Source organism: Amblyomma americanum, chromosome 6 (assembly GCF_052857255.1).
Source record: "Amblyomma americanum isolate KBUSLIRL-KWMA chromosome 6, ASM5285725v1, whole genome shotgun sequence".
NCBI classification, from domain to species: Eukaryota; Metazoa; Arthropoda; class Arachnida; order Ixodida; family Ixodidae; genus Amblyomma; species Amblyomma americanum.
This window is the reverse complement of record NC_135502.1, coordinates 7,113,448-7,141,022: the sequence shown is the minus strand read 5'-3', so window position 1 is coordinate 7,141,022 and position 27,575 is coordinate 7,113,448. Positions and strand designations below refer to the sequence as shown.

At 45.1% G+C, this 27,575-nt stretch overlaps 1 non-coding gene across 1 annotated transcript; it reads right to left on the bottom strand.

The window, feature by feature from the left end:
* Window positions 1-8,180: 8,180 nt before the first annotated feature.
* On the bottom strand, window positions 8,181-8,255 carry TRNAS-UGA (transfer RNA serine (anticodon UGA)). The gene has a single exon. It is a non-coding gene; the product is annotated as a tRNA-Ser (tRNA).
* Between the last annotated feature and the right edge of the window lie 19,320 nt (window positions 8,256-27,575).

Genomic DNA, 27,575 nt, shown 5'->3' with positions numbered 1-27,575 from the left:
CTTTTTGCTTCGTAAATTAAACCTCCGGTAGCCTGCAAGCTGCAGAAGCAAGCAAACCTCTCTGACCAGCATTAGCTGGCACTACTCTCTCTCTCTCTCTCTCTGTGTGTACTGTACGATGGCAGATCACGTTAAAGAACTCCAGGTGGTCGAATTTTTCGGAGTCCTTCACTACGGCCTCTCTCATAGCCTGAGTCGCTTTGGGATGTTAAACCTCCATAAACTAACCTAAACTCTCTCTTTCTTGAAGCGCGCCTTAGAAGAGTATCAACAGTAAAATAATATAGCTTCTTACTATCATCTGTCAAGGAAGGATCAGGTAACTACACCACCTATACCAACAACCTTGTGGGAAGCCTGCTAGATTCGCGCCGTGGCGTCTGCGCGGCATCCCGCGTCGCTCTCTTTCCCTTTCTCCCGCCTCGGGCGGCGGAGAGACGGCTGGTGGCTAATCGCTGTCATTCGGCCGCAGCTCCGCCCCCGGCTTCCCAAGAGCCTTTGCCATTGGTGACTTTTGGCGGGAATTCGGGACCCGTTTGGGGTGGTCGCGCGGTTCGCGACCGTCCGAGCGGGGCCCAGAGAGAGAGAGACCCCTCCGAGACAGCGTAAGGTGCGAACGTTGCTGTTCGATCGGGCCAGCCTCTGCCGTTCGGACCAGTTCATACTCGAGCTCGCCAGCGTGGGTCCTCGATCCGCTGCGGCTCAAACCTGTGCAGGGGTCCAACGACCTCTGACAGGCGCACCTTGCGTTGACTGCCCACTCTCTCTCGCAAACGGCCCAACGGCCGACACGAAAGAGATCACAGCACTGCCGCGGGAACAATCCCCTGCAGCGGCGTGCTAGGGGCGCGCATTTCTCTTGTTGCCCCGAGCGCGCACCGGAGCCTTGCTCTGAGCGCGTCCCGGGACGGGGTGACTGTTGAGTGTGTGTGTGTACCGCTGGAGGACGGCGTCAATAAACGTCTCCTTTGCGAACTTGGAGGCCTGTTTCTTGCGGCGAGCCGCTCTCCTCTCTGCAGAGGTTGAACGCCGCCGCAGCGGTGCCCCAGGGTGCGTGTGGTGACGGCTGATCGGGGCCCTTGGCTCGCGCGAAGCTCGAACCCGCGGTGGGTAGTGGCCTGTGCCTACTGAGAAACCCACAACCTTTACGAATTTCGGTAGTCTGCTCCTTGTACCTATGAGGAAATGCTAGCGTTTTTTATGATGACTTCTAGAGCATGAAAGAGATATGCTAAATTTATTTCATATATGAGGGACGCTGACTACAGTAATCATTCATGTCTTTCAACAATCATTTGTGGGAGGACTATTGCGACTACACGTGCTCTTCTTTTCGCCCCTGTTCAGTCCTTTCCGATAGCTGGTTCGAGAACAGCTGCACTGAAATGACTGTATTGGCACCTATACGTTGGGCTAATACCCTCTAAAGTTTTATTGCGCTGTGGTGATATCTTTCTTGAATTTTTCGATACCTTCGACATCGAAACACACCTACGTACCTCCAAAAGATGCTAGATGTGATGATGCCACTGGTGTTAATCAGCGCATCACTTGTCTGAAAATGGTGAGGAATATAAAAGGGAGCTGCCTATACAGATCGAACGCCTGCAGTAAAGTTCGATTCCCGCGCAAGGCAACATCAAATACTCTTGAGACATTATAAACATAGAGCGGGTCAGTGGTTTGATGTTATGCTGCATCTGAATGATAAATACGCATGGTGAATACAACAGTTATCCAAAGCCCATTTATTGACAAGGTCATGTGATGAAGACCGCAAGTAAAGTATCGAGGACGAGTGGGAAATTATATATAGCGTATAGCTGAGCTGGTGTATGCTGCCGACTAGCACAAATGGACAGCTAGTTGCATTTAGAGTGCAATCGGTAATATCTTCTTTCTCGGCCCCTTTGCTTTTTGAGGTAGACAGACACCTCGGCTGCTCGACCTGGCAGCTTACGAGCTCACTCTCCGTTCTCATAAAGGGCACGAGTAGCGAGGGCGTTGTGCTGCATGTGTACTGCAGCAGGCATGTGGCTGTTGGCGCACGCCAGAGCTGTCCTGGCGTCGTAACGTCCCACTCAAGCTTTCAGTCTGAACTTTGTTTTTCTCTTTCTCCCCGTCGCGACATACAAGCTTCATGCTAAAGAGACGTGCAGTTCTGCTGAAAAGAATACAGAAAAAGGTCACTGCACTTTAATTTTTAGATTCTTTGCGCACGGGTTAGGAACGCTGAGGTGCCGCAAACATTATATACTTTCGTCTTGAGGGATACTGGTAAACTACCATTTATCACATGGGAATGCCCGCCAAATGCACTCCGCCCAATTCTTATTCTTTTAGTTATATTCTTAGGGGCATGAGTATTTGTTGCTTAACGATCAGCCGTAGACGTCGATTGGGTAGAGGTGGTCTTATAGATCTTTATAAGGTGGTCTTATGCATCTTTATACAGCCAGAGTTGTTTGTACGGCTTTTTGCACGCGTCGCCTCATTTGGTTTAGTCCCCTTAACCATTTATAGCACCGCGAAATTCTTTGTCCCCTTAATCCGCGATTGCGCTGTGTCCGCTTCACACGAGAGAACGCTGTAGACAGTGCCTAGCCGTACGGTGGGGTTATTAAAACCGTTAAGCAGCCAGTGCTCGTTAAGTGGTAATATATAGATGATGGGTGATTGGTCGGAAGCTCAGTTCAGCTCTCGCACAGTTATGCGACTCACCCAAAGAGTGTAAGCACTGCAGATAATTATTTTGTTTTTGAACCATGTACTGATGTCTCTCTCACTGCCGCAGTAGCAAGGTATTCTCATCTTGATCATGTTATACAAAAGGAGACGTCGTTTACATGAATCTTTACACAATAATGACGGGCTCATACGCATTGTTTGCACAAACTTCATTGTTTGCTTTGGATAGAAACAATACGGAGAGCTCCCACCCAAAAAAGGCTCTATGCAGACTGCAATAGTTTTACAGCATCCCGCTGTAACATGTTCAAATATTAATGTTTCCCGTTGACCATCGAAGAGTGGAATAGATTGCCAAGTGATTGCATTATTGTGGGCACAGGTAAAGAAACTGAGAGCTTGCTCAGTCAGTGAAGCACTTGAAGTATTCACTAAACCTTTTATTTGTTGTTTGTAGCAATGTATAAATGTCCTTGTTTATTGCCAATTTTTATTGTGACTGTGGACCTTAAGTCGCGTCACCAAGCATTGTGTTCTTGGACGAAACTATGCAACCCAATCCTGTATGAGCCTGGAAACTAGGCTCATAGTGTTGTGAAATAAATAAATAAATAAATATGGTTACAAGCGAATTGGCCTCCACGCTTAATGGCATTTTATAAAATTTTCTGAGCGCTGTCTCATTTTACCAGAATCGCCAACCTTCCTCACCTGAGCGTCTAATAACACGTGCTTGCTAAAGCGATCAATCACTGCTGGCTCCTTTCTCGCATCGCACAGCACCATGGCTACAGCCGAGGGAATTCATTATCACTGCTTTCATTGGTCTTGCTTCGCCGAAGGGCTGATCGCACAATGAAAAAAAAAACGTAAAGAAGAAGGAATTGGAGAATAGCGAATCGGTAGGGCGTGTAAATATTTTGAGTTGGCCTTCGGTGTTGAACCTTCAAAGTTCATTTCATTTTGCACCAGTAGGCTAGGAAGCTTTCATGGGAAGGAATAAAAGACGGCTACCCTCACTGGTTGGATCTCTGAGCATACGCTCCCTAAGACAGAAAATACAGAATCAGAACAATCAGTCATGTGAGGTCTTGCCCTCGCTTCTTCGTACGTAAAGTTTTGGTGTCATTTTTCGTTTGGTTTTTATTTGTTTTTTTCGTGGTCATGTGGCCTGATAGGGCACTTCTTAAATATTGGTCCGCCTCGTCTTTCAAAATAGAAGTTGACAGTTCAGCGCCTCGTTCTGTCGTACTTCTTGTTGGTGTGCGTCGTTCTTAGTGCGCTGCTAGCATGGTTGGATAAAGCATATTTGTTCGCTCTTCGAGCAGAGTATTGAATCGTGGAGCAGGGTTCCAGCGCACGCACCTAACCCTGAAGCAATGAAGCGTTATCTTAGAACTATTTCATTTGTAGGTGCTATCGCTTTGGAGGGAAACGTGGAGCCGCTCTATATTTTCCCTCTGCTTGATTGGCGCGCTTCTCCTGTTTCATTATCGCCGGGGGCTTCTAACACGTTACAAGCTGCTGACTTTCATTTCATGTGCCTCAATATTTTTCTTTATTTCTTTCTTTCGCTTCCTTTCTGGGGGACGTCTTGGCGAATGTTCCTGTTCTGCTTAGTGCTCTAATGACACGTTTTCGTGCTCGCCCAATATGTCACTCTTAATATGTATTCGATGTATATGGCACAGTTACGCCGCAGGCCCTGTCGCATAATTGTCCGAGTGACCCGGCGAGACAAAAGGTTAGGGGTGATCAAGTGGAGTAACGCGGAGGTTGAGTGATTTTCATTTTTACTGAGCCATTATTAGTGTGGATTTTGTGTCCTCTATCCTACAAAGAGAGAGGGAATTTACTTCTCTCCACCTGGCACCATCCAACCGTGGCAGGCGAAGAGGGGGAAATGCCCATAAACAACAGCTGCCACCTGCCACGGTTGGCACGTGGAGGCCTCATGCTGACACAGCCAGCTGGGAGATTTTGCTTTCATGGCCCTCCCAGTGCCATGGCATTAAAACAAAGTGAATATGAGCAAAGGTTCACTACATTAAGCACTGCCAAGAAAGGGAAGTCTTTGTTGCTCCACTAAAATACCTCTTAACCTTCCTGAAGAAAACAAGTTAGTGTTGTTTTTCTCACTTAAGCGCCATCGTGGCCACGAATAAATGCTCTAATGACAAGCAAGCCTTGAAAGCGGATTGCTAAATTTTAAAGAAAAGCAAGTGATCAACAACCAGCGCGCGCAAGTACATTTTGAGATGAATGACAAAAAGAACCAGGTAAAATTTTCCAAAAAAATGCTTGAGGGCATTGTTCGAAGTAAAAGCCACAAAAAGTGCACTTAGCACCATTACGAAAAAAAAGGGCACCTCGGATGGGCTTCTAGCAGTCTGCCTAAAGGCACAGCCCCTGTAAAAAGTATACAGCCAAGAGGCTTGCTTCTAAGCTGTTTGGCGGGGCTCCCTAGCATATCTAGCAATCCAAAGCCTGGTAGGATTGAGGACGCGAAGAAATTTCTCTTCCGAGAGGTTACGGTGGCTGAGGATGAATAACGAGACTCGCAGCAGTCCTCAGAAGCAAACCCCTTGGGCCGTACACTTTTGACTAGAGGTGCACCTCTGTTAGGGCTCCCAATCAGGGACTCATTTATTATCCACGGATACACACAACGATATGCTTCAAGAAGAGTGCACAAACTGGTTGCAGATCGAGCGGTAGAATAGAAGGGTCCTACAATGGGGGTTCGATAAAATGAGGCGATCAAAGCTGCGCAAAGAAGTATATAAGACTACGCAAAGTCATGACTCAGAAAGAATCTGCCATAAGGAAGATGAGCTTCGCAAGCCTAGTGGAGTTAGTCCTAGTCCGGTGGACACGAGAGCGCAAATTTTGTTCAGCGAAGAAAATACATTCTTGCTCTGCTCGCGTTTCGAGCAATCTATACTCGGAACAGGGAAGTCGGAGTTTGGACCTGTAAACACAATAATATATTTTGACAACTTGCTTCTAGTACGCTGACGTTTACGTAGTTTGCCTTCCCGAATTAAAAGCCGTCGACATTAATATGAAGGGAAAACCCCGCATTGATGCAGATCGCTGGTCACTGGCCAAAGTCAAAAGATGAAAAGACGTTTCGGGAGCACTACGGCTCCCTTGTTCACTATCGCATTGTTAGTGGTGGTAAAGTGCTTAGATTTGATGCACACATCCGTTCCAGATGTATGGCGGCAGGTGCTCACTGCTGGAATGTTCGTACAAAACATATGTACTTGGTCGACGTACAAAAATAGAGGAGAAATAACTGAAGGCAAGGTCGCCATTCTGTAACGAGAGGTTCAGCGACACTTGTTTTCGGTTATGGTGAATATGGTAATGTTGTTTGTTCATTGCTATTTGCCGCCTTCTCCCGTGGAGTCCACGTGCTGTCACACTGCTGTGACTCGTGACCTGTTGTGATATAATAAAATGGAATGCGGCTGTGCCGAAGGTGAATAATTACCATAATATTATGAAAATAAATGAAGCTAAACAGAGCAGTTTTTCATTCTGGGAACACATCTGTCGGCTTTACTTGCGTCAGTGGAACGTCTGTTGCTTAATTGGTTCATTCGGGCGATGAAAATATAAGAAAAAAAAACAGGCGCTACTGGCCTGTCGCACCATGCTGCTTTCATCCTGTGCGCCTTCTTCATTTTCTGCTACGGTCCCACATGTTTGTCGTTGGGAGGAAGTAGGCTGATCGATACAGCCCCGCTCTCGTGTCGTCAGGGGACAGCTTTGGAGGCCACACGTGGGTATCAGGATTGCCTTTTTTTTTCTTTTTCTAGCGCGCCGGGTCAGTGCTTTTCTTTTCTTGTATCTCAAAAAGAACGAAATGGTTTTTCGCAGCTCGCGTAGCTAACAGAGCTCAGCCCGGCTTCCTCGAAGTCTCTGCGCAGTCCGTGAGATGCTAGCAAGCAACTTGGATTGAAAGTGGCTTAGGACACAAAGGACGCTGCGTGCCTCTTACGTTGTGGCTTACGCCTTGTCTTCTTTTCTTACGCCTGTGCTCGAGTCTTCACAAATCAGCCAGCTATACACTACCGCAAAAAATCCAGCCCAGCGCCTGTAAGTTCTTCGATTATGATAAAATGAACGACTGTCATGAAGATGTCTGCCAGCGACGTAACTTCTACAGCATTTATAGCCCTGCATGGTCTTGGTCATGATTCGTACACAAGCAACGCAAGACGAACGCTGATTATTGTCATAGTACACATTATTTTTGTGATTTATTGTTTGTTGATTAGAAAGTAAGCAAACAGATGCTGCGTACTTAATGATTTCGCCGTCATATTCCGCCAGTTCTGAGAGAGGACTCTCCTCTAGTTAGGCTAATAGCAAATCATCATCATCATCGCTACCTAACTACGTCTAGTGAAGAAAATGGCTTCTTCTAGTGACCCTGAATTAACCCCCTCCTGCGCCAGCCGCGTCCACCTTAGTACTGCAAACTTCCCAATCTCGTCCGCCCAGCGACTCTCTGCCACCTCCTGGTAAGTTTACCTCCTCTTGGATTCTATTCTGTTACACTAAAGGACAATGAAGGACATAAGGGAGGAATACAAAAACATTCCTTCCTCTTTGTTCGCTTCTAATGTTAGTTGACATTCCTGTTATTGATGCAGAAGTTAATGATCTCTTTGCTTAGTTTTTATTTTGTTTCAGACGAGAACGGCACTGTTTTTAAAATCTGTGCTGCTTGAGGTTCAATTCTAAGAAAAGGTGGTGTTCTGCTCAGATGAGTTCTGCTGGGTAATGGTTGCAGACATGTGCCTGGCCGCGAGATTGATAACTAAAAAAGAAGCTAAGCTATAAAAAATGGAGCTACGACAGTGTTGGCACAAATTACGAAAGGGGATATTTGTGAGTAGTAGCCCCAGAAACGAATACCTATTTAGGTTTAGTGATTGCCTTTTCTCATTAAAGAAGCCAGCAGGTAAATGAACAACATTTCTCACAGCATTTTCTCTGCTACGGCTTCTACGATTTCTCTGGAACGCTGCCCGTTGAAACGGACACAGGGTAATTGTTGAAATACCTACCGTTAGGAGTGGCGGACTATCTCAAATATTCCTTTTATATGTGTAACATTTGCTGATTTTATATTGTTAGCAAACCAAAAAATGTCTCAAAAATATTGGTTACAGAATATTCATGAACGCAAATATTAATGGACGGAATAATCAAGAACAAAAGACGTAGAGAAACAGTGCAGCCGTGATGAAGGCTTTGCTCTTCATATTAAACGGCATAATTGAAAGTAACAAGAGAAGGGAAAATAGGGGCTCGTTATAACAGTCACATGAAGAACGCCAAAAACAAACGAAACCAAAGAGCAAAGAGGAATGTTTATTTTTTAAATTTTGTTATTGATCAGTGACAGATTGATAGTGTCATTATTTTATCGCTGAGAGATAACTGATTAGAAAGCAGATGAAGAAACAACCGCATGCCGCCGGTGGGATTCGAACCCACGACCTCCGAATTTCACACCCAGTGCTCTACACCAACTGAGCTATGGCGGCACCTGTCCAATCTTATGCTTTCGAGGGTATTTATATTCAACTAAGGCTTGAATTGCTTAACTAAGTAGATGCCATAGGTGGCATGATAGGGTTCTCGCCCAGTGTTTTCTCTTCACCGTTGGATCACGTGCCACGTGACTCTTGGGGTAATAGAGGGCGTACTACGTCCGCCACTAAGGACGAGTATGGCGCTGGCAAATGCTCTCAAGGTTAGATGCATGTAAATACCCCCGAAAGCAGAAGATTGGACACCTCCCGCCGTAGCTCAGGTGGTAGAGCACCATTCTCGAAATTTGGAGTGTGCGGGTTTCTATCCCACCGGCGGCATGTGTTTTTTTTCTTCTGCTTCCTAATCAATTATGTTTCGCGGGTGCAATAATACCTCTATCTCCTACTGGTCAACACCACAATGAAAAAAAAAAATATTCCTGTATGCTCCTCGGATTCGTCTGCTGTTGCCTTCATAAAATTGAAAGTGGTGTAGTTTAGTGTCGGTTTATTTGGGGTGTGCACAAGTTGTTCCTCTCTATAAAGCCGGCAAAATTATTGCACTGCCAATTATCGTCCTATTCTGTTTCCTGTTTCATGTTTTACTTTCACTTGAAAAGTGAGAAATCCAGAGTAGAGGTCTTACACGGACTCACACCAAAGTCCGGTAAACTCACAGCAGCGTGAATGTGACTGATAGTGTCGAATGCACGCTTAAAATTTGAACTACTGAAATGGTGATAATTTCCTGGTTGCTCTCATGCTCAACATAAGTTATAAGGTTCATAATGGCAATAATATTGCATCTGGGCCTACTAAGGCCACTCATGAACCCTGAGAACACTCCTGTCTCATCACATCACCACTGAAGCCTCGGGTCAATCATCTTCATTACTTTGCATAAACACTCGGCTTGCTAACTGGGCGGAAGGAGTCGAGAACATGAAGTCTATAGGGGTTTGAAACAGGAACGACGCGCGCAATCTTCCATGACTGGGGAATAGATTCTTTGGCGTACTAGTCACTAAATATCTCAAGAGTACAGTGGTGCCCTTGTACCAAAGATTTTGAAGCATGCCATAACTAATGGCATCACGCACTGCAGTAGTCTTTGGATGGGACGATGAAAGAGCGCATTTAAGTTCACGACTGCAAATTCGCAGTTTATATAGGCATGTTGCGCGTTGAAGTAGGCTCCAATTTCTTCCTGCGCATGTGCAGCTGATTTTTAATTTTTTTTCTGGCAGTCTAACGAAGCGCAAGGACGAGAAATAAGCTGACAGAAGTCATCAGCAAACTCGCGCCGTTGGAAGAGGTCGGAAGGAGGTATTGTGGAGGAGGGTTCACTTAAGGAGCAGGCTGTCATCCAGATACTCAGTACTAGAGTGTCAGAGGTCAACGCGCAGCAGACGTCATGCCATCATCTTCTGGATGAATGCTGCAGACTGTGACAGTCATCGTGATAAGCACTGTGCGCGCGGCTGTCCCACTGATACGCGCTGAGATATGCTCTATGCCTTCCTTTCCCTCACCCAGTTCTCCAATAAGTCATGTGACCGTTCTGGTTGTATATATTGCGCGACGGAGCATTAAAAGGGGTCATTTCTTGGTCACCACCACGAGCGTCTGTCTGACTGGTCTGACACAGACCTTTGTGCATTGCTGAATGTACGTTTTAAGCCTCACGACATGACTCTAAAGACCCTAATGTCATGCAGTAATCTCCTGGATGAGTGCTGCGACCTTTGTGTATTGCTGAATGTATCTTTTAGACCTCACGACATGACTCTAAAGGCTCTGATGTCATGCCGACGTTTTCTGGATGAATGCCGGACGCTTTGTGTATTGCTTAATGTATCTTTTAAACCTCACGATATGACTCTAAAAACCCTAATGCCATACAACCGTGTTCTGAATGAATGATGCAGACCTTTGTGCATTGCTGAATGCATCTTTCGAGGCTCACGACATGACTCTAAAGACCCCGATCGACAATAAGCTCTTTCTGCTCTTCTTCAAAGTACCCTCAGTACGCTGGTACCTAAGCTTTCCTTATCAGAATGTGCTCACGAAGCAATGCTGCTGGGGCCGTCTCTGTTCCACGCAAGAGAGATCAGGAGCCGTAAGCCAGATTTCACAGTGCAGGTCCTGACTAGAGCTGGGGAGGCTTTCATCGCAGAATGGAGATTATTAAGCTGAGAAAAAAGCAGAAACGTTTGTCTGTAAACCGCTCTATGACAAAGGAGGACTTAGTTTACAGAATTATGGAAAGAAACTGAAGAAGTAGATCCACGAGTTTAAAAGACACTGCCCTTCAAGACACTTACATATTGCGAGTGCTGGCCTTAACGGCAGGACTCATATTGATGACGAGGTGAGATGATCTATATACGTCGGCGTACGGCGGTAGACATGATCAGTGAAGCTTTCGCGAAGTTCATTTGCAGAGGTAATCTATCAAGGCACAGATATGGAGTTCGAATTATAAAACTATTATTATTGCTATTTATTTTACTGGCAAAGTTGTGGCACTGCTCCGTTTGTGAACTCGTCATTTGAATTACAAGGTTTAATGCAGAGAGTCTAGCAACAAAATCTTTCCGTCTTTGTGCTACTGATAACTTCGCAAATGGGCGGCACCCAATAAATCATGGTATGTAGAGTGTAACTCTGCCGGCCGACGTCTTGCCAATTTATTTTAAATTTCCCATTCCTTCGGGCAATCCTGAGTTTGTGACGTTGCGATTTGCACGCTTGCTTATATCAGCTCTGCGTTTGCTGAGGCACAAAATATCTGCTTGTTTTTGGATGCGTCACAAAAGTAACGACCCATGGTGTCATAAGCAGTCACAATTTACAGTGGGACATTATCCGGGATGTCATAGATTTACCTGCCGTGACGGCACAGTTTTGCCGAAATGCAGTTTTGGTTTCGGTTTCTTGTTTTCCGTTTCTTAAGCTACTAATTTTAAGTATTTTTAAAAAGAATTTTTTCTACCGGAGACACGGAACTCTAAATAATCAAGCCATTTCAAGAATCAGGTAATCTCGTTACGTATAAACTTAGAATGTCCGAAAGAAAAACGCCGGAGTTGACATCGCAGAACGTTGGAGCGGCCGCGGCGGCTGGGATTCGATCCCGTGATCACCTATGGGATCAGCAGCCGAACGCTGTAGCCAATAAGGCACAGCGGCGCTTGGTAGTTATGACGGCTCAGCAAACGTGAAGATCGTCAAATATAGCCGTAGTGCGAGCGCAACGCCACTAGCTTCAAGACAGCGCTTTGATGTGTGCACAAAACGACAGGCAAGCTGGGGAACATCGCCTCTGGCGCCGAATGTTTAGTGTCGTAGAGGAAGTTCTGGAGGACAGACAGCAAGGCAACCACTGGTTTCGCTCTGTCCCCATTATTAGTGCTGGGAACAACGCATAAATGTTACTGCATTTCAGGAAGAATTAGCGGGGCTATTTCTTCAGCACTTATATTGTTTAAGTTTAAGATATGTAACTGGCCAATTATTTCAACATTATGGGCGCAGACTCCCATTTAAATGGGCCTAGCAGGCCCTGTTGATAATAATCGTAATCAGTGCTAAAGTAGATCTACCAGCAGTGGCTTTAGACGCGTGCATGCTGCATAAAAATCGATCACAGCACACTGATATCACATGTCTCTATACGCGTCTAGTTTTGCAGACTAGTCCTATTTGGCAGGAAAAAAGATGTCTTTGTCGCCTTTCAGCCTGAACTCGCGAGAATGGTCTGATTAGCGTGCCTTCTCCTTTGAAATCAACGGAATTCTTTATCCCCTGCCCTAAACTATTCCTTATTCGGTCGTCACTGCGCCATTTTTCTCTCCATAGTCTTAGCAGTGACGTAAAATGTCACTTCGCCTTCTTGCAGCAACTCCCAATTGCTTGTTCGTCGCATAACACAGACACTTTGATTTAGGCGTACATAAAATAAGCACGAAGTTCTCCTCGAAGCCTCACATTAAATACTCAAGCACATTAAATACTCACGCTACGTGCTCGGCAGCGCCGGCTGTTAACGACGCTGCTGTAGCACTATCAACCTGCCTCTAATGAGTGATTTTCTAAGAGTCTGGTGAGCAGGGGAGGAGCGCCTGCTATTCGTAGCAGATCCCTTCGCGCGATCGAGGCTCGTTTTCTCACGGCTGCCCGGTCGATCATTCGTGCCAGTGGCGCATTTAACCCCTAGCCTGGGCGTGTCTGGCGGTCTCGTTCGTTGTAGCACCTGCCAAGGCCGTCGTTCACGCGGCATTCCGTGCAGCGAACGCGCCGGGGAGCGGGTCAGAGCTCGCCATCACTTTTGCAACACTGTGGGAAAGGCGGCGTTTCTGAGGATGCATCGCTCATACTGGCGGCTGTTCCACGCGTTCACCGACGATAGCAACCGGCTGTTCAAAACTTACTCTCCAGCCTCCAAGCGTTTCATCTAAATACCTGAATCTTAATTATCATCGGTCGAATCGGTAGAATTTAGATGGAGGCGAAATTCTAGAGGCCCGTGTACTTTGCGATGTCAGTGCACGTCAAAAAGCCCAGGTGGTCGAAATTTCCGAAGCCCTTCACTACGGCGACTCTCATAGCGTGAGTCGCTTTGGGACGTTAAACCCCCTTAAACTAAATTAAACTATTAATTATTATTGCCACAATCAAAAATCATCATATGTAACCTATGTAGGAAACTAACCTGATTCGATAACCCTTATTTATTTCTGATTTTCGAGCTAACTGGATGATAATTGTGCATTTTGTGATATCTCCCAACCAGCACTGTCCGGCGCCAACCACGCCCAACCTGTGCATGATCGAGTTCTCACAACTAAGTTTATGCTTGCAGAGAGGTGCGGCGTTTTGGGAAAAATGTTTATGCTCGTGGAAGAATAAGCTGTCACCTCCTTCCTATCTGCGTCAGTCTGATATTTCACTCTGAGTTGACTTTGTAGCGGTTAGTGGAGCCGAGTGCGACCGAAAATGGCTGAATAGTCTCGAAGACCCACATTTCAAAGGCCGTTTGTTCCCCGCTTGCAGAACGTTTCCAGGATACGAAGCAACTATTTCGTCTAATTTACCTCGTAACGTTGACGTGGACACTGAAGTCACCTACACGGCGTCCACATTTCTGGCCTTAAAACCATGATAGCACCCCGCCCTTGTAGCCTGCAAACAGTTATTTCTATGAGCCGTTTGCTTCGTGCATTCGTGCGTTAACTGCGTCAAGGAACTGCGGAGGTGGTGGTGGTGGAAACTTTATTAGACACAGGGGAGTTTAGGTCACGCAGGTCCTTGGGCTTCCGCACGGCCCCACTGCGCTCAAACGTTCATGTCCCGGATCTCCGGAGCTGTTTAAGTGACGCTAGCGTCGACATGAAGGGGCGGTCGGGGATGTGGTGATACAGATCGAAGGGTAAAAAGAAACCTGCTCAGGTTATTGATACAGGGTACGCTCTGAGTGTCGCAGTGTCTTAGCTACTGATAATGTTCGCGTGTCCTCAATACAGACTCGATTTTCGATACTTTATAACTTCACAGCCTTGGCCATTAAAAACACAGCTATCTCAGATATTCTTTTTGGGATATTCCTTTTGTTATATTCATGACATTTGCATCTCCGGTGCCTATAGGTCCCGCTACTTCCCTGTGTAGGTTGTTAATTCTCTAACAGGGCATCCTCGAGTAATTGTTGCTATGAGGACGCTGCTGTTGTCTGTTCCATTCCCCGGCCGTTCCCTCCAGCACAGAAATCAGAGCAGAAGCGAAGTAAACGAGATGCTGTAGAGATCCACAAATAAAAAAAAGTTGACTGGCGGTTTAGCATTGCTAAGCACGAAATATTGTGTGACACCCCAGGTTTTTGCAGATGGACACCACTTATCTTAAAGCGAGATTGAGGCGATCACACACCTAGGGAGCCGCCTATGCTTGTCTTCAACTTTTTCATTGTCACTGCCAATATACACCGCGTACTCCGGCGACCTCTTCTCCAGTGCCGCGTTTCTGCAGCAGTGTTGTCAACGCCAATGCGTATTGCTCTAGCCCCCACATTTCTGCCACAACGTTGTCGACGCCAATGTATGCAGCGCACATCTCTCTGTGACTAGCGCCGCATGGCTTAAAGCGCGAAAATTATCTAGATAGTAGTATTAATTGATCAAGAAGAAGATATGCAGTGCACTGCTCGAGAGTGGGTTGCATTTAATACGAGGCGTGTTTGGCTGCGGCTATAGTTTAGCGCTCTCTTCCAGTGGCCAGCAAGGTTGGTCTGTTCGCGCCCAGGTGCGTTCGAATCCCAATCGCGGCAATATTTTATTTATTTATTTAAGGTTTGCCTAAGGTCATGCTCAAGGTCAAGCGTCACAAAACCGCTGAGCCGGTTTCACCTCGTGAAGTATGGACTAAAATGATTGTCGAATTGCTTAGTTAGGCCAAATGCGAATTAGCTGCGTTAGCACTTTTGTTTTGACTTCAGTTCCGGTGTTCAAATAAAGTGTTCATGGGATGGCAGTCGTTGGGGCAGCGATAATTGGTTAATGCCCATATATGCGGAATTGGTTATTCTCTGCTATATATTCATAGATCCCCTGAAGTCCGCTCCTGGCATAGTGGTGCTGAGCGTATGCGATGCTCCACTGCCCTTTTATGGGAGGTACTGCTGGTGGTGGGACTCGGGATGCTTGGGTTGAGTTGAGAGACAGGTTGTTCTTCTGCCACGGTGGGCCGGTTGGCAGGTGGACGTATATACACTCGAGTCATAACGAACCTGACGGTCACGCAGATTGCGTTCGTTGTATCCGAATTTCGCAGTAAGTGGACATCTCATATCGCAGCCAAAAGTACAAAGCCAGGCGCAAGTGCCGTTTATTTTTTAAAGAAGCTCCTTATGCTCGTCTGCTTCTTAAAGGTAGACCCTACCGGGGAGCTTTAAAAGCTCGGAAGAGATGTCTTCTGCTTCTCGCCGAGGCACTTGGTACTAACAAGCGCCTTTGGGGATGCGATAAAATCGCGGTTGAAGTGTCCACGGCACCTGGTGATACGATGGCCTCCTCGGCGTCCTCTTCATAATATTCTTTTTCTTGGTGGTTTGAGAGTGCTTATGCTCGCGTGACTTAGCCGCGTCTGTGTATGGCTCTACTATATCAGCGTCATCACCGGCGCAAATCAAGTCATTCTAAACAAATCATATCCGGCCAACTTCAAATGACACATTGCCGCAAGTCCAACTGCGTGTTATCTAGTGGGTATTCGACTGCGTCCTCCGTCATTGCCGCGTGCATAAATCCTACTCCACTGATGCAATCGTGATGCACTCCAATGCAGCCATTTCCATCTAAGCGGTTCTAATCATTTTCGTGGCTGTGAACTAAGAGATCCTCACCGGGACATACGCTGTGACGCACCGCCTACAGGACACATAGAGCGCGCGAACGATGCGCCCATGTCGAGTGGCTGGTCTTTCGCGTCGCATTCGGTGGCAGAAGCACTTAGTCATCGCATTCAGAGAAGACAGCACACGGTGCTCCGCACAGTGGTCGATCATGCTCGCCATGTAGCACGCCATGTTGTTCGCCATTTAGTGCTCGAAATCATTAAACCACTCGGTGCACAGTCATGCGTCATTCCTGTGGAAGATAAACAGAAGTTGGCACAATGCTGGCATCTCACGGGCTTCCGAAAAACTCGATGCACTGAATTGGCAGCTCTCCAAGCTAGTGGGCGGGGGCTCTAGCTCATACAGCACTGCATAGTTCTAGTGAAAGCGGGAAGCCGATGCGAGCCTCATCTCGATATTCCGTTTTACCTGCGTCCGGTTCTCCAGAAAGCTCTCGGGATTCTTGGCCAGAGATTGTTTGCTCACGGCCGCTGCTTCAGGCGACAAGATCTTTGACGTCGAACATATATTAGGTCGAACATGCAAAAGTAGAACGAGGATCTCATGCTGCATAGACATGAGGTAAAATTATATTGTGTCAATAAAGGTGAAACGTTTCGTTACCATGTATGCGAAAGAAGGGAACACGTTTTAGAACCACAAAATGGACGGGGGGATATTACTGTTGATAGTTTTAGCAACTACAACAAATTATGGTAATATTCGATAATCTTTGCTTGGTCTCAAATACTGCTGACTTCTTTCAGTCATGTGGCAACAGATGTATACTTTCTTTTCGTGCCTTGCAGTTTCACTGCTTTAGTCTGTATGTTCGCAAAAGGTGAGCGTATTGTGTTGTGCGTTTTCTGGTACATATTCATGTACTTTGATAGATGAAGTTTTTTCGGAGTCTCTTTGTGACACATCTGTACAGTTACATCTTTTTGTAAGTTGATGTGCTAACGCTGATTGAAGCTTTATTATCATATGTGGACAATATCTTTCTAATATTTATTGTGTATAAAATTTCATTTCGATTTGATATTCAGTGTTGAAAAATTCTAAATATACAAGCGGTGTGAAAATTCGATAGTAGTTAGTTATATCGACAACAATTTTTTTCCCTAATAACGTACTGTAATGAATTATTGTCTGAGAGAAGAATCCTTGTTTTTCTAATACTGGTCATGAAAATAGGTCATTTGAATGGGGATTTTTAATTTTATTCTCACCGCCATTATTCAGTGGCCAGAGCGAACTTATAAACTCGCTCCCAGCGAGACTGGTCATTCAGCGCCACGAATGTTAAAAGTGGTGCGAAAGAGAAAAAATAAAGAGAATTACCATATTACTCCCGCTCTGGTAAACAAAGGTTAAAATAAACAAAGAAGAATGCCAGAAGTCAACAAATGTTAATAATACGGGAAACATGCGCCGGGTATATGTCTATATTTGGACGAAGGTGCTTCAAGTTAACTTTCTGTTTTAAACGCAAAAGAGCGATGCTTTTGTGAGAGTTAACAGCGCCTGCTTGAGCACCGGGCCTCGTCACCTTTAAGCACTGTTAAAAACAAGCCTTGCACTTCAAAGGTTCACGTGGCATGCCGTAGCGATTTAATTTCCTCAGGCATCGAAAGAAACATGGCCACCGCTGCATGTTGCAGGTCGCTTTAGGATTATTGATCCTTGTTGCCAAGTTACATTCGGCGCTGGAATTTGTTGTAAGGATGTGAAATGAATTATGTTTCGATTGCGCTTCAGCCAGGACAATTCTCGCGTCTACGCTGTGCCCAAAATTGAACGGACTGTATCAACCAGCAATATCTCACATGGACCCAAAAATATTGTGCCGCGCAGTACCATTTGCGTGACACTACTTCATTCGCACTCCATGGTTGGCGCAGAGAAATGGAAAATTTCTCGGGACGAGAAAATGAAGCAAAAGCGAAAATAAAAAAAAAGCAGGCTGAGGCATTCGTACCTGGAAGTGGCATGGTCAGTGTGTGGCGCTCCGGAAATAAATAAATTAAGAACACAGGGTGGAGAGGAAGCCTCATTTCTCCCGCGGATCGATCCGGCGCCGCAAACAAAACCTGTTATGGGCAGAGTGCATGGCCATGCAGTACCTCTCTGGAATCGTCCATCCATATTTTTCACCTCCAAAGCTGCTCCAGGTCATTCCTTGCTAGCGGCTGTGGCCAGCCGGTTTAGCCGGCCCGTTAAGTACGCTTTAGTGGTGCTTTTTGAGTGTGACGACAATATGCACTCGACATCCAAAAATGAACGCAGTTTTTTTTTAAAAGTTGTTTCGACTGACGAAATTTGGAGCATCTATCGCATTACCTGAAGCTTTGACAGCATGGATGCGATAGCCAAGAAGCAAGAGTGACACGTTCTGTGCGCTTCTGTGCATAGCAGTTTACAAGTGAGGTCACACATTCGTGTAGCTCGCAAAGGTCACAGTACGTCATTCGAACGTCGCTTACGAGCATACTAACCACATTTACGCTATAGAAAACCTTAAATTTTGTTGGTAATCTTGATGTCTGAGAACTGAATACAATTAGATTCATTCATCTTTGTAGTGCACTTCAGGCGCATGCATTCCTCGAATACGTTTGCTTCTCTCTTTGCTTATCCTTTCATCATAGCAATCGAGTTTTGGAGGCGTAAGCTGAAGGAACTATAGCTTAACAATTCTGTAGAAAACGTTCTTTTTGTGGCTTATACGCTCTGCCAGTCATAGTTTGTTCCCCTTGTGCTTTCTAACTATTGTTGCGCCCAGGACGCCCGGCCATGGATTGCTTGACAGTTTCAACAACGCACGAAACCACTGAGGAAAATTTTATTCTGATTTGTACCAGTGCACTAATCTGTCTAATTTTAGATACGACAGCGCGTGCTCAAGTGTATTTGCTTATTTGATTAGTGTGGTTACTTATCATGTGATATCTCTGAATGTATGGCTCTTAGCTGTAAGAGTTATCCTGGTATACGGGAAGGATGACAAGGTACTAATAATCTTTGCGTGACATAGTTTAATGGTAATCTTTACGTGAACGCAGTTACCAATTTTTCACAGGCAGAGAAAGCAAGTGAAGAGAAAACTACGTACGAGAAATAAGATTTGATCAGTTGAAGATATATTAAACAGCGCCTTGCAGTCGTAGTATGTCGTAGAGGATTTCGTACTTCAAAAATATTGGCCGCATCAATGGTATACAGAGAGATTAGAAAGTTAAACAATCGTTCATATTTTCCGCTTTCCTTGATGGCACTTGACTCACTAAATGCGAACAGCTTATAAATGAAATGGCGCAAGTTCCTGTCGTTTGTCAGTCACTTAGTTACAATTCAAGCCATTCCAGCTGTTGTTCTTTTACACAACAAGTGTGCGAAGTCCTACTTGAAGGCCGCTATGTATACAACATTCAGGATGGTGACAGATATGCTCGGAGCAGCCATTTCAGCTTGTCGCAGGCAGAAAATAACTTATTGCAACTTTGTATATCAACATAGGTTGTCATTAGACTGTTTTGTTTCCTCTGGTTGGACAGACTAAAGTTCATATTCATGGCGGGCAGTGGAAGGCTAGTTTTATTGAAAAAAAAAAATCAGCAGTACTTATATGCGGCTTGTTGCGGAATTAAAGCTAAATTTCAAACTAAGCTGACAACCAAACGGTGCTTCTACAACTAAACCAAAGTTCATATGGTTGGAAAAATGCCAAAACTGACTTTTCTTAAATATAAAGAACTAAATCATATGTCGCATTGAACAAGATAGCGATGATAGTTGTATATAACAGGAATTGTCAATCACACCTGCCTATCTCTCAGAAAATTGCCAGGGCATTCTTCTTTTATCACATTTTGAATTTATCAAAGCGTTGTCTTAACTATAACTCTTGTATAACACAAACTCTTGTAGTATTACGCTGCAAGAAACTCTCGCCGCTGCTGACCTTACCGTTGTGAAGTTCTCTATAGTACTACGTTACTGGTTGTCATCGCGACAACCACTGACGGGACGACAGAAGAATTTTCCATATTTCCGACAGGCTCTCTTGCAGCCAAAAAGTGGGCCGCCATCTCCCGCCGACTGCAGTGTTTACTTACTTCCACCTCGGAGGAGGAGCACGTCTCCAGCTTTGACGCTCAACCTTATGCTCATAGTATTGCTTGCTGTGCTTCAGTGTAGTCTGAAAAAGCTAGCAGAAAGCTACACACAGCGACGTATGCATATTGCGTGAGTAGACATACTTGTTAAATGAGAGTTTGCTCATTCTGTCCTCTCTAGTATTGTAATTTTGCGCTACTGAAAAGATCCCACGAGGCACTATTATGCGTGTATATATATTTACAGTATATATATTATGTGTGCAATATTTCCAGTATGGCTATACATGAGCAGGCTTCTTGGAAGTCAGGGTATGAGGCTGATGTTTAAGAGGCTAGCAACCTATGTATGCCTTCGCGTTGTACCGTTCGTTCGGAAAGATGAGTCGAAAGTATTCTCTCGTGCGATCGTCGTCAATCGCTAAACGCTCCTTCTGTGCTGCAGCTAACGATGCTTCAGCATGAATGCGAAGGATGCGTAAAAAAATTTTCGGTAAGGGTGGGCGGGCACAGTGCCTTTGAGCCAAGGACACTTGTGCATCATGCATGAAGGCCACAAAGACCCTCTAAATCTGGCTCGGTACCTTCGGTACACAATGTTATGCATACTACGCCTACTGCTTCTTGGCATATTGCAGCCGTCGACCCTATTTCTCTCGTGAACCGCTGGGCAGGAGTGAGTGAAATAATGTGCATTTGTACAAATAGTACCAATGTCTCGTCTACGCTCATTTTAGACGCTTTAGGGAGCCCGAGCGGAATGTGATTGCAATAGGCACTCAGGGCAGCTAAATCTAAATTTTGTTAAAAAAAAATTCTCTCTTTCACTTGATCCAATTCTCTGACGTTTGTCGGTTAGGAAAAGACGCATTTTTTTTTACTGAGAAAATTGCTTTTAAAATTTTCCTGTCACCATGTGTTCAAAATCTTCTCTCTTAGACCAACAAGCACTCCGTGATCATTGTTCGGAAGTAAAGCGCAGTATAACCTGTCTCTGCGGATCTGCGCACAAATACATTTATCCACGCAGCGAAGTTTATTTGTGATATCGGCCGGTGATGGTGACATATGTTTTTTCTTGCCTGTTATTTTTTACGTTATCAGTGCTCAGTGTTTCTGAGGGTGATTGCGTTGTAATCGAACACGAGTCTATCGATACAGCCAAATTCAGTTTTTTCCCAAGGTCTGTTCGCAACTCCGAATCACAAAAGCGGCTTCAGAACCGGTTGCACTTAATTTATTGACTCAATTACAAACCAGCAGAAGTAGGCCATAAGATTGTAAAAACAGTGATGCGTGGCTTGTGGGTTCTGCACACTTGATTTGAGGGACAAAAACGCTAGTCTGAGTTTTTTTCACACTTTAAGAAATCAGGTTCGAGACACTCATCCAGTCGAATAAGTCTGAGCGACTAAGAAAAGCACAGATGTGTGACTGCAGGTGCAGGACGTATGAGCTGTTGCTTCAATATCGGCTGACTAAAAAAATGCCTTCCGTTTGTTGTGGTGCACAATTTAGACGTTATATTGATTTGTCCGCCCAAGATTTGCAGAAGAAACCTACACATCTAGCTCCGTTCGCATTTCAGCGCAAAGCGTTACCCAAAGAACAACCACCCACTCGCTGGCGCGTGCGGCTGCTGCAGCATGGGGCCGGCCACCTTATATACATGGCCGAACAATGTGTACAAAACTCCTGTCAAGTGGTGACCGCCTGATGCAGTAACACCAGACGGTCAATGCATGATTCCTGCGAAGAAGTGGACACTTCGAAGATTTGAATGCTTCCTTACTTATTTTATTAATCTCATTCCGCTGCTGTTTCACTGTTTTTTCCCGCGAAGTTTATCGCTTCATTTTTAAGTGCTTAGATTTTGTGACAACAAATGTTTTGCAATTTTTGATGAATGCGTCTTGACCGGCGTGGCTTTAAATGTTGAGTTATAATACTTCAGCGTAAAGAAACACGTTAAACAGCCGAACTGTTCAGTCGTTGCCAAAGACCTTTCGAGCGCTGAGACGTTCCGCAAACAGAATGCGGCTCGGGGAGGAATCGCAGTCGGCAGGCTTTGTTCGGGTTGGCAGTGAGACGCGTCACATTTGGACTGGAGTTGGAACAAGAGGCAAAAGGATGTGTGCCCGGTTGAGGAATTCCAAATCAGGATTGTTTGCTCAGTGCTGTATGCTAGGTAGTCGTGGAGCAGGTACAAAACCATTCTCTTGTGGCCCTGAGTGCGTGTCCAGCAATTTCCTTCGTATGTGCGGCTGCCAACGGTTCAAAAACGGTAAATATTAAGAACTTCGCTAATTAGCTGTATTCAGTAAACTCTACATAAAGCTCTCTACTCGCAAAGTGCATCTATACTTTTTCTCAACTGGGTGGAGAAAGCAGAGAACCTGGATACCTATTTGGAATCTACCGATCAGTACGATATCCCACTCTAGCATTATGCCACTAAAGGCTCGTTAAGAACATAGCATGGTGCTTCATCGTGTACGAAAGTGCAATACCCTCGTCTTACAGAACATTCAAAGCGAGAAGAGTTATATTTTATACTAAGAAGGCTTTTCCATCCGCACTGTTGAATAGCGAAAGTTAAAACACATCAGTCGCACGGGCTCGCTGCAGGCGTCTTCCAGATGAGACATGACGAAGGAAGCTTTTTTGTAGAAACTTTTTTGAGCGGCTGTGCTACGAGTACCCGTTAGCGGCTTCGAATTCCAGCCATGGCCGCCACATTTCGATACTGGCGAGCTGAAACAAACCTTTTCAAGCCTTACGTGATGAAGCCTTCGTGTTTCTTTGAATCCCTACAAATGTAGAGAAAGAATTCTTTCTGGTAAATCTGAAAGCCTTTTTCTTGCTTTTATTTGTTCGCTGCAAGCACCTTTATTCCGGCGTTGTCATTTATTTCTACGATTTCGCTTGTTTAAAAGATTGAATAGCTCCAAAGCGTAAAAATGAAGCAGTATTGTAACAATGTGTTGTAGGATTTCTTAATAAAGCATACCTTCATGCGAGCAGTTGTAACGAAGAAAGAAAATGTTCAGGAGAGCAAGCTGCCGGGCTAGTTGGTGATGCATGATGTAAACTTGGAAGCGCAAAAAACCGGACGACGGACAGAGTAAGGGAACACAAAAAACAGGTTCACGAGCGCTACTACCAACCTTCAGGTTCACGAGCGCTACTACCAACCTTCTTGGTTGGTAGTAGCGCTTGTGAACCTGTTTTTTGTGTTCCCTTACTCTGTCCGTCGTCCGGTTTTTTGCGCTTCCAAGTTTACAACAAAGAAAATGTGCTCCTATAAATCTCGGCAGGGTCATTTTACGCCGACTCCAAGTGGCGTGAGTACAATACGCGATAAAACGGTAAACACAGAGAAAAAAAAATACTAATGGCATAAGCGGAAAGTGTCTTCAATTTCTTTTTGCTTCTCCGAATTAAGCGTTCATAGCACATCTAGTCAGTGCCGATGCCTCGAAGTAGAAAAAAAAAGAGTAAAATGAATTTCTATATAAAAGAAAAATAGTGTAAAACAAGCATGTCTGTCGTAGAGCGGGGCCAAGCTTGTTCCAAGAATAAGGTTTATGTGCCATGGAATTGCACTTAGTGACACACTGTATAATGAGATTGTTTACGGCGTTATAAAAGAAGGCGGTGTTAAGTTGTCAGGAAGCAAGAAGCGCCAAAAAGTTCCTCGAGGCCGTAGCGAGCCTCGGTTCTCCGACCGGCAGACATTTTCTTTGCGCTCCTCAAATCCCCGGACCCGTCTCCTTCAACCAAATTCCTGTCTTAGCGTGCAATTTGAACAGGCATTACGAAAGACGTGATGTTGGGAAAAAAAGGTTAACGAATCAAGAAGATATAGAGAGGGGCATACTTGTTTTTGCGAGTTGCCATAGTTGCGTACGCTACTCTTCCCTAGCCTGCGCTTTGTCAACCACCTCAGCCAAAAGCTTGTGCGGCGCTTGACTTCTCGCCGGAGTCAAGTCAGAGCAGAACGATTAAGAAATTTCTGTCCCAGTGAAGTCACCAGATTCACAGAAGCTTCGTAATAAGCGGTACTTCGATGAGACCGCAGAGGAATTATGAGTTCAAAGAGCCTAAAAAATAGACGCACGACAGAATGTACAGTCGAACAGGAGCAGCGTATGTCCTGTGCGTTTTTTTTTTCATGTTGTATACTCCGTTTTGCGCTGTTAGTAATGCGATGAATCACGGTAACTCACCAAACTTACTTATATTCTAACGAATTACACGAGCTACAAAGCATGATCAGTGCACACCGCAACGCAGCTTCATTAAACCGTAAGTGATATAATGATTTCCACCAAAATAACCTCAATATTTCAATAAATAGGCTGAAAGACTTATTTTTAACACAGGCCCACTGTACAAAAAAGAGGGCGCCGATCACGTTAGTGCGCATCATTAATCGTAGAAATTGCGAAGAGCGAGGCACGGTTCTTTCGCAACCTCACATTAGTATCTTGAACCAATTCGCTTTCTTTTTAACTAACCTATCTTTCCAGAAAAGTATTTGATTCATCTAGCGAAGCTTGCTTCTGCAGAAAGCTTACAAACAACGCAGGATCATGCTCCGGGTTCGTCCATCGGAGTAGTGCTTTGGCGCCAATAATATTGTAGCACGTTCTGCCACCCACTAACTCACGAAGTACGCTCCACTCACTTCTTTCTTTGTGCAACTCACTCAAAGTTGGTTACTCACTCGGATACTCAATAACGCCTTGGTCTGTTCGCATCCTGCGTCACACTTACTTCTGCACGCTCCGCGTTCACTGAATTCGCTCTATTTCCACACTCAGTGGCAAGCAACACGTGTCTAATTTTTTTTTATTGCGAAGGCACTAATCCGGAGGTTCAGAGCCTAGCAGAATGGTATCTTTACGACCGAGAAGCGCGCTTGTATGTCGGAGAGGAGCGAGCGCTCCGTCCCGCGGCTCTCATCGTCCCTCGGTCATTCTTCTTTACTTTCCGAGGAGTATATATGCTTGGAAAGAGAGTTACAGCTCATGCAGATTTGGGATGAATTCTTCATGATTTACTTCTCAATGTATTGTTTCGTCCGATTCCTAATCACTTGTACTCCGGTCAGTTTCACTCCACAGCCCTCATAGCAGAAAAACTCGGAGGGCTGTGTCTTTTCGCATGGCCGCGTTCACTTTAAACATCGCTACTTTTGCTTATATAGAGGTGTGTTGTGCAGCAGAAAGGTGGTGTTGAAAGTTGTTATTGACTTATTCTAATGCAGGGTTCCTAGGAAAATCCAGGCGGCTCTGCCGATTGCATCGAAAGGGACAGAATCTGACGCGCTGACAACGCAGGGAGATTTCGGAGCCCGAAAATTAATCAGAATTGATTTGCTCAACGGTAGTAAGGGGTCACCTTCAAGGCAAAAAGTGGATTATTCAAAGCAGTTCTGATTCGCCGCAGGTGCATGGAGCTCTTCGCACTGCAAAGAAGCGCTGTTCGCCTTAAAACCATCTAGAACGTCGCCGAGAACTTGCCTGCGACGGTCGAAAGTTTTCAGCAGTCATTCCCACTTCCCTTTAATGTGCTATCCACTCACAGTGGCTGATGCGCAATCCTTTTAATTCGAGTTTGTCCTTCCGCGCGTCGCTTCTCGGCGCGGTCGCCCGCTTTTCAGGACCCTCAGCTTCCTAAGTGTATCAGCTAAAGCGATTAAGGCGACCGAGGTAGCCACAGTCGCAGCCTGAGAGAGAGACAGACAGTTGAGGGAGGATATGTCAGGCTAACTGGACTGTACTGGTGTCCACTCTGGTGAGATTAGTACACTTTCTGAGAAGGCTGAGGACAACGCGCCGTAAATAATTCGCGCCAGCTATCACGTTCGATTGGTTTGGCGCATCTTCCTTGTGCCTGCTGCGTTCGAAGTAGCGGCATAAGCAGGCTGCTTCTGCGCTCGTATGCGTAGGTCAACAGGAGACATGGGAAGTGGCCAGTGGAAAATTATTCTGAACCCGGAAGCTGACAAAGGCTGCTTTACGTATGTCCGGCTCTTTATTGAGGCCGTTGTAGGTGAGCGTATTGCTGCTTCATTTACAGTTGACCGCACAAGGAGGGATGAGATCTCCACAGATGGTGCATTCTGGTGCGAGCGGAATGCACGAATGGAAAGAATTCACAAGACCCTTGTGCGTAACAAGATTCTTGTACGTAGACCAATCTGCCTGGGGACGCAATACTAAGCAAGTGAGCAAGCTTTCCTTCACTCTAATGTGAACGAATATGAGCTTCGAATGACATTCTTCCGTGGACGCCATAACGCTAGCGACGGAAAACCATTAACAGGTACTACTGGAATTAAACAGTGAGTATAATCGAATACTGCATTCTATCTTCAATCAGTCTTGAGGTTTATTGGTTGCCGTCATTTATCGTTTATTTTATCCTTAAGGGCCAAACCAGAGTGTTTAGTGACTTGCATAAGGGAGGAAAACAGAGGCAAGAAAGCAAGTACAAGAAGTGTCTTAAGCTGAAATATAGTAACGCGACATGGAAATGCCAGGCATAGATAGAAAACGTTATGAAAGATAACGAAAAAAGAAACGGAATAGGACCGACACCTTGAGCTAGCAACAACAGTGTGATGTTCATAGTCTCCTTATTTATTTATTTATTTATTTATTTATTTATTTATTTATTTATTTATTTATTTATTTATTTATTTATTTCAAACACCCTGATCATTCAATCTCCTTCCACGTTACACTCGCAGTAATAGAGGACGCACTACCTCCGCAGTTATAGAGGTGGGTGACACTAGTGAACAATCTCAAGGTTACGTTACACGCAACATAAATACCCTTGAATGAAGACGGTTGTACAGCCACCGCCGTAGTTCAGTTGGCTGAGCACCGGGCGCGAAAATTTGAGGTCATGGGTTCGAATCCCATCGGCGGAATGTAGGTGATTTTCACCTGCTTTATTACCAATTATTTCGCACCGATAAAACAATTACGCTATAAATTTCTCCACTGATTAAAAAAAAGACTGAAATATTTCCCTATGTTCCTCATTTTCGGTGAATTATGACATCCTTCATATGTACACTAGTGAACAAAAGGATATGATATTTCAGTCTCTCGACTTTAAATTTTTTTCGCGCACTAAAATTCGCGCCCGAGGTTGCTGGAATGGCAATATCAGGCTTTCTGCGCAATATCAACCGATGGATATTATCACGCTAAGCGACAATTTGCTCCCACAGCAAATTTAGTGAACTGCTTTCTGCGCTGCGTGAAGGTATCGTCGATTATACGTTTTTATTACAAAATGAGGCAAACATTTCGAGAATGCCTTTTCACAATAACCTAAAGTATCTTCTTCATACGCAACCTTTTTCCAGCGATCACTGCTTGATCGCGCCGAAGCATGGAATCCAGGCAGTTTTCAGTTAATGACTAGCCCAGGGTCCCCAGACATGCAGCAGCTTCTCGACTTTGTGCCAAGCGCTGCTGTCTTTTTTGTCACTCAGACGACGCACGATGCTTATTCAAATATATTCACTTCAAATAATCTCGGTAGGATGAATTGACCACTTTATAAGGTCCCCCGTCTTCTTCACCCAATCTTTCGCAAGCGTACACAAGTACTTCAGGTCGTGATTATTTGAACTTATGTCAAAATCCCAGATTCTTGCGTGCATATGGAACTATAACCTTTTCAAGAATGCCCTCATCAACCTCTTCGCTCATGGTACCTTGAATACACTGAAGGAGACATACTCCATGACCTGAGAATCAACCCTGTGCCATTACGTTCCCACCCTTGTGG